This window comes from Elephas maximus, chromosome 26 (genome assembly GCF_024166365.1).
Source record: "Elephas maximus indicus isolate mEleMax1 chromosome 26, mEleMax1 primary haplotype, whole genome shotgun sequence".
Taxonomy (NCBI): domain Eukaryota; kingdom Metazoa; phylum Chordata; class Mammalia; order Proboscidea; family Elephantidae; genus Elephas; species Elephas maximus.
In genome coordinates, this window is record NC_064844.1 from 25085169 (window position 1) to 25093144 (window position 7976).

Sequence of the window (7976 nt, forward strand, 5' to 3'; positions counted from 1 at the left end):
CACTGGAAAACAGTAGTATACTAGCAGAATCCCTGGCAAATTTTTATAACACAAAACAGATGTCTCACTACAATTCTCAAAACATTGGTAGAAAGCCAAAACAAATTAATTATAGGTAAACAGTTCAGTACAAAAGAAAACTGGACTAGGAGAATCAGAGGGTCAGTTTGGACACTAAACAGCTATACGTTGTTGTTGTTGTTAGGTGCCATTGAGTCACTTCAAGGCAAATCATCCATTCTCGTTGCTGTGGAGTCAATTTCAACTCATAGTGATCCTATAGGACAGAGCAGAACTCCCTAACAGAGTTTCCAAGGAGTGGCTGGCAGATTCAAACTGCCATCCTTTTGATTCGCAGCCAAGCTGTTAACCACTGTGCCACCAGGGCTCTAATCATTCATTAAAAAAAAAACAAATTTTTTTTAGTAAATATTAACTGAGCAATAGCCATGTGAAAGACATTATACAGTTTTTTTTAATCAAAATTCATTGATTCTACAAATATTTATTAAGAACCTACTACAGGCCAAGCATAATGCTAGCCCTTTGCCGTCGAGTCGATTCCAACTTAAAGCGACCCTATAGGACAGAGTAGAACTGCCCCATAGAGTTTCCAAGGAGCGCCTGATGGATTCAAACTGCCGACCTTTTGGTTAGCAGCTGTAGCACTTAACCACTACAGCACCAGGGTTTCCACTAGGCAGTGAGAATTCAGCAATAAATAAAACAAAGGCCTTGACATTGTGGATCTTACATTCTAGTTGAGGGAGAGGCTAGGTGATAAATAAGTTAGATGGTAAGAAGTGCTATGGTAAAAGAAATAGTGGGTGTGGGGGAAGGGCAGATTATAATATTTAAAAATTATTACAAAAGTCATATATTTGTTGTTTTCAAAAAACTTTCAAACAAATTGTCGTTAGTTGCTGTTGAGTTGATTCCGACTCATGGTGACCCCACGTGTGCAGAGTAGAGCTGCTCCATAGGGTTTTCAAGGCTGCGAAGTTTTGGAAGCAGATCACCAGGCCTGCCTTCAGAGATGCCTCTGGGTGGGTTTAAACTACCAACCTCTCAGCTAGTAATTGAATGCTTAACCACTCGCACCACCCAGGGACTTCTTTTAAACAAAACAGAGCACTATACAGTAAAACATGAAAGCCCCTCCCTATCTTCAATCCAGTCTTTCCAGAGGCAACCACAGTTAACAGTTTGGGAATATATATATACGTATAACATATGCAGGTAACATATTATTTATATATACTTATATATATGTATGCTAGATTCTAGATTAACTATCCATTTTAATGCCCCAAATTATACTTTCATTTGAAATACTTACATTTATTTTTCAAAATAAGATTACATGCAAAAGGACAAATATTGTGTAAGACCACTATTATAAGAACTCAAGAAAAGGTTTAAACACAGAAGAAAACATTCTTTGATGGTTATGAGGGTGCAGAGGGAGGGAGAGGGAATTCACTAACCAGATAGCAGACAAGAATTATCTTAAGTGAAACACAACATAGGGGAAGTCAGCATCACTAGACTAAACCAAAAGCTAAGAAGTTTCCTGAATACAACCAAACACTTTGAGGGACAGTGTAGCAAGGGCAGGGGTCTGGGGACCATGGTTTCAGGGGACATCTAGGTCAATTGGCATACTGAAGTTTATTAAGAAAATATTCTGCATCCCACTTTGGTGCGTGGTGTCTGGGGTTTTAAAAGCTAGCAAGCGGCCATCTAAGATGCATCAGTTGGTTCCAACCCACCTGGAGCAGTGGAGAATGAAGAACACCAAAGACACAAGGAAAATATAAGCCCAAGACATAAACCAGAGATTCCATCAGCCTGAGACCAGAAGAACTAGATGGTGCCCGGCTACCACCAATGAGCGCCCTGACAGGGGAATACAACAAAGAGTCCCTGATGGAGCAGGAGAAAAGTGGGGTGCGTAACTCAAATCCTGGCAAAAGGACTAGACTTAATGGTATGACTGAGACTGAAGGAACGCCAGAAGACATGGCCCCTGGACTCTCTGTTAACCCAGAACTAAAATCATTCCCAAAGCCAACGCTTCAGACAAAGAATAGACTGGACTATAAGACATAAAATGATACTCGTGAAGAGTGTGCTCCTTAGTTCAAGTAGATAAACGAGACTAAATGGGCAGCTGCTGTCTAGTGGTGAGATGAGAAGGCAGAAAGGGATAGGAGCTGGCTGAATGGACATAGGAAATCTGGGGTGGAAAGGAGGAATGTGTAGCCACATTATAGGGATAGCAACTAGGGTCACACAACAACGTGTGTAAATAATTTTTGTAAGAGAAACCAACTTGAGCTGTAAACTTTCACCTTAAGCACAAAAAAAAAGAAAAAAGAAATAAGATTATATATTTTTATTATAAGCAGTATGGCTCAAAGCAGAAAATAACCAAAACACATGTAAACTATACTTGTAATACACTCAAAGATAGTAACTTTTATTACCCCCATTTTCTCCAGAGAAATCTAGATCCTAAAATGATAAGTATAGTAACATGTTCCAGTTTACACAGCTACTAAGTGGTGATTTCTCAATTCAAAATCAGAATTCCTCCATCCTCAAGGCCCATACTTAAAAAAGAAATATGATTATTACAGAAAATTGTAGCCTACAGAAAAGCAAAAAAAAAAACTTAAATTACTCTTATTAATACAATTTATTTTTACAAAACTGAAATCATTCTGTGCATGTATATGGTTTTGAAGTCTACCTTTCTTAGTTAACTATATGTATCATAAACATTTTTCTGACATTAAAAATTATTCTACAATGTGGTTTTTAATGGACATAATATATTTATTCAATTGATATGTCATAACATATTTAACCATTCCCTTTCTGTTCGATTTCCAAGCAACTTCCAATTTTTTGAAATTATAAATAAGATCCCATGAACATTTTTTATATATAAATCTTTTTGCATACCTATGATTATTTCCAAGGATAAATTCCAGGAAGTAGGATTGCTGGGCCAAAGTATGCATCCAGTTTAGTAGTTTTAAAACAGACTGCCAAATTGCCCTTTAAATACATTATATTATTTTATATTCCCATTGGTAGGTGTAAGTGCCAACTTCCCTGCACTACTGAAAAAATTAGCATATTGCTTTAATCTGCACTTCTTTATTAATGTTAGACATTTCTTCCTTCTTCATTGGGTATATTTACTTTTGCTCTTCTAAACTGTATGTTTCTATGCTTTCCCTAATATTTACTGGGGTTAAGGCCAGGCTTTGCCCATTAATAGAGAGGCTCTCGACTCTTGGATTTTGGGCACTAGTTAGGTTAGAAAAAAAAAATTGGGAGGAGGAAGGGACAAACTTTTTTTTCTATCAACACAAGATTAAAAAAATTTTTTACTCTCAGCATCCTTTCATTAAAAACGGGGGGGGGAGGCATTAAATTTTTTTTCTATTAGTCCAAGATGGTGGAGTAGTCAGACACTTCCCATGGTCTCTCTTACAACAAAGACCTGCAAAAACAATTGAATTGATTATATATGACAATTTAGGAGCCCTGAACATCAAAGGCAAAGCTGAGGAATGGGACCAAGTGGCAGGGGGAGGGAGAGACAGTTCAGAAGCACCAAGGAGTAGCCAGACCTGACCCAGCAGCAACTGGCACCCTGCAGACTGGGATCGGCTGGTGCCAGCAGTGAGGCAAACAGTGGCATTTGGGACATGTTTTCCACATCAGGAGAGACCAAGCAGGGGCGAGTCTACTCACACCTCCAGAATCAGCGAAAAGTCATACAAAATTGGCAAAACATAAGTACATGCATCTAACCTACAATGTGGATCAAAAAACACCCCTTTGGGAAAAATCTCTCTCCCACTTACCTGCCCCCTTCCTGCTCTACACTGGGTCCAAGCCAGCTTCAGAGACTGCTGCGTCCCCTGAGCCAGAAGTAGGACCCGTCACATGCTCTAAGCCATTCTCCCGGTCTTGGAGAGGGAACAAATTAACAAACAGGGAAAAAATAATCTGTCAGCTCCCCTAAGCCGGGAACTCAGGGCAGAAACAGCTCCTTTGCCTAGACACAGGCATAAGGGGTCCACGGACTTTGAATGCCTTTCACCCCTGCATAGACCTGTGTGGGCCAATTTCAATGGTATGGGCCCTCATTAGCACAGTACAACAGGGTATATACCTGAAGTCTAACTTTAACTGTTTCAGTTATGTGGTAGAGAGGCAGGTTTGTGACAGTTGACACCGCTCTGCCTATTAAGCAGGTTACTCACCTACCCACATCAGGGGCCTGAGGACTGGTAGCTCCACCCATGCTACCTAGCCACCCACAACAGGGGTCCAAGAACAAGTGGTGCCTCCCAGTTCTTACAGCCAACAGCATTGGGTGCCCATAGTCTGGCTGCAAAACCCACCCACCTACACGCTCCAAGGAACAGGGACATGCTTTCCTCACAGACACAGGTGGTTGTCAAATTCTTCCCTTGCTCAGTACTTGACCCCTTACTGCAGCCAGATACCTGTGGCTACACCTATCACTCCTGCTTGTCTAGGACTGTAGATGAGAGCCTGTACCACACACTTGGTGACTGATTACCTGGACACCTAAGCAGAATCCATACAAGGAAAGTAAACAGATCCCTGGGTTCGCATACCTAGTAACAGCTCTAATCACCTGGTCACAGGATGTTAGAGCTTCAAAGGCTCAAATTATCAAACTAGCTCGCTCGAACACCTATTTGGGCATATCATATCAAAACAAAACTACAAGCCAGGACACAGTAAGCAAACATAACATAAATAAATACAATAACTTATTGATGGCTCAGAGACAACAGCCAATATCAAATCACATAAACAGGCAGACCATGATGGCTTCAGTAAGCTCCCATAACAAAGAATCAAGAAATCTTCCGAATGAAGAAAATTTGCTGGAAGTACCGGAGGTAGAATACAAAAGGTTAGTATACAGAACTCTTCAAGAGATCAGGAAGGACACCAGGCAAAATGCAGAACAAGCCAAGGAATGCATGAACAAAGCAATAGAGAAACTTAAGAAGATTAGAGAAGAACACAATGGCAAATTTAATAGGCTGCAAGAATGAATAGAGAGACAGCAAACAGAAATCCAGAAGATTAACAATAAAATTCCAGAATTAGACAACTCGGTAGAAAGTTATAGAAGCAGAATTGACGCAGCTAACTCAGAATTAGTGAGACTGAAGATAAAGCACTTGACACCAACATATTAGAGGAAAAATCAGATAAAAGAATTAAAAAAAATGAAGAAACCCTAACAATTATGTGGGACTTTGAATAACCTACAAGTGACTGGAGTACCAGAATGGGGGGCATAACAGAAAATACAGAGAAAAATTGTTGAAAATTTGTTTGCAGAAAAATTCCCTGATATCATGAAAGATAAGAAGATATCTACCCAATATGCTCATCGAGCCCCACACAAGGTAGATCCCAAAAGAAAGTCACCAAGACATATTATAATCAAGCTTGCCAAAACCAAAGAGAAAAAGAGAATTTTAAGAGCAACTAGGGATAAACGAAAAGTCACCTACAAAGGAGAATCAATAAAACTAAGCTCTAACTACTCAGCAGAAACAATGCAGTCAAGAAGGCAATGGGATGACATACATAAAGCCTTGAAGGAAAAAACTGCCAACCAGGAATTATATATCCAGCAAAACTATCAAATATGATGGTGAAAGTAGGACATTTCCAGATAAACAGAAGTTTAGGGGATTTACAAAAACCAAACCAAAATTACAAGAAATACTAAAGGGAGTCCTCCGATTAGAAAATCGATAACATCAGGTAACAACCGAAGACTAGAACACAGGACAGAGCAATCAGATATCAACCCAGATAGGGAAATCACAAAAATAAATCAAAGCTAAAACACTCAAAATAGGGAAACAAAGATGTCATTATATAAAAGATGACAACATTAAAACAAAAAAGAGGAACTAAAAAATGTAGTCATAGATTGTTCACATGGAGAGGCAGTCAAGGCAATATAAAGAAATAAAAGATTGGTTTAAACTTAGAAAAATGGTAAAATTAAGGTAACCACAAAGGAAACTAACAATCCTACACATCAAAATAAAAAACAAGAAAAACATAAAGACTCAGCAAATACAAAATCAACAACAGTGAAAAAGAGGAAAACAAAATATGTAAAGAAAAATAACTCAGCAGAGAAAATTAAGTGGAACAAAGAAACTGTCACCAATACACAAAAAAAGACATCAAAATGACAGCACTAAAGTTATAAAAAAAAGAAAAAAAACTTATACCTGTTAATAATTATGCTAACTGTAAATGGACTAAATGCACCAATAAAGACAGTGGCAGAATGGATTAAAAAAAACACAATCCAGTTATATGCTGCCTACAAGAGAAACATCTTGGACTTAAAGACACAAACTAACACTCAAAGGATGGAAAAAAATACATCAAGCAAACAACAATCAAAAAACATAAGGAAGAACTAGATGGTGGCCGGCTACAACTGATGACTGCCCTGACAGGGAACACAACAGAGAACCCCTGAGGGAGCAGGAGAGCAGTGGGATGCAGACCCCAAATTCTTATAAGACCAGACTTAATGGTCTGACTGAGCCTGGAAGGAACCCGGTGGTCATGGCCCCCAGACCTTCTGTTTCCCCAGGACAGGAACCATTCCCGAAGCCAACTCTTCAGACATGGATTGGACTGGACAATGGGTTGGGAAGGGATGCTGGTGAGGGGTGAGCTTCTTGGATCAGGTGGACACTTGAGACTATGTTGGTACCTCCCACCTGGAGGGGAGATGAGAGGGTGGGGAGGGATTAGAAGCTGGCGAAAAGGACACAAAAAGAGAGAGTGGAGGGAGAGAGCAGGCTGTCTCATTAGGGGGAGAGTAACTGGGAGTGTATAGCAAGGTGTATATGGGTTTTTGTGTGAGAGACTGACTTGATTTGTAAACTTTCACTTAAAGCACAATTAAAATTATTAAAAAAAAAAATAAGGAGTGGCAATATTGATTTCTGACAAAATAGACTTTAAAGTAAAATTCACCACAAAGGATAAGGAAGGACAGCATATAACGATTAAAGGGTCAATACACCAGGAGGATATAACCATAATAAATATTTACGCACCTAATGACAGGGCTCCAAAATACAGAAAACAAATTCTAACAGCATTGAAAAGAGAGATAGACACCTCCACAACGATAGTAGAAGACTTCAATACACCACTTTTGGTGAAGGACAGAACATCCAGAAAGAAGCTCAATAAAGACACAGAAGATCTCAATGCCACAATCAACCAACTTGACCTCATTGACATATACAGAACACTCCGGCCAACAACAGCCAAGTATACTTTCTTGTCCAAGGCACACAGAATATTCTCCAGAATAGACCATATATTGAGCTATAAAGCAAGCCTTAACAGAATCCAAAGCATGGAAATATTACAAAGCATCTTTTCTGACCACAAAGCCATAAAAGTAGAAATCAATAACAGAAAAAGTAAGGGAAAAAAAAAAAATCAGATGTATGGAAACTGAACAACACCTTGCTGAAAAACTACTGGGTTATAGAAGAAATTAAGGACAGAATGAAGAAATTCGTAAGCTCAAATGAGAATGAAAACACATCCTACCACAGCCTTTGGGACATAGCAAAAGCAGTGCTCAGGGGTGAATTTATAGCAATAAAGGCACACATCCAAAGAGAAGAAAGGGCCAAAATCAAAGCATTAACCCTACAACTCGAACAAGTAGAAAGACAGCAGCAAAAGAAGCCCTCAGGCACCAGAAGAAAGTAAATAACAAAAATTAAAGTAAAATTAAATGAAATAGAGAATAGAAAAACAACTGAAAGAGTTAACAAGACCAAAAGCTGGTTCTTTGAAAAAATTAACAGAATCGATAAACCATTGGCCAAACTGACAAAAGAAAA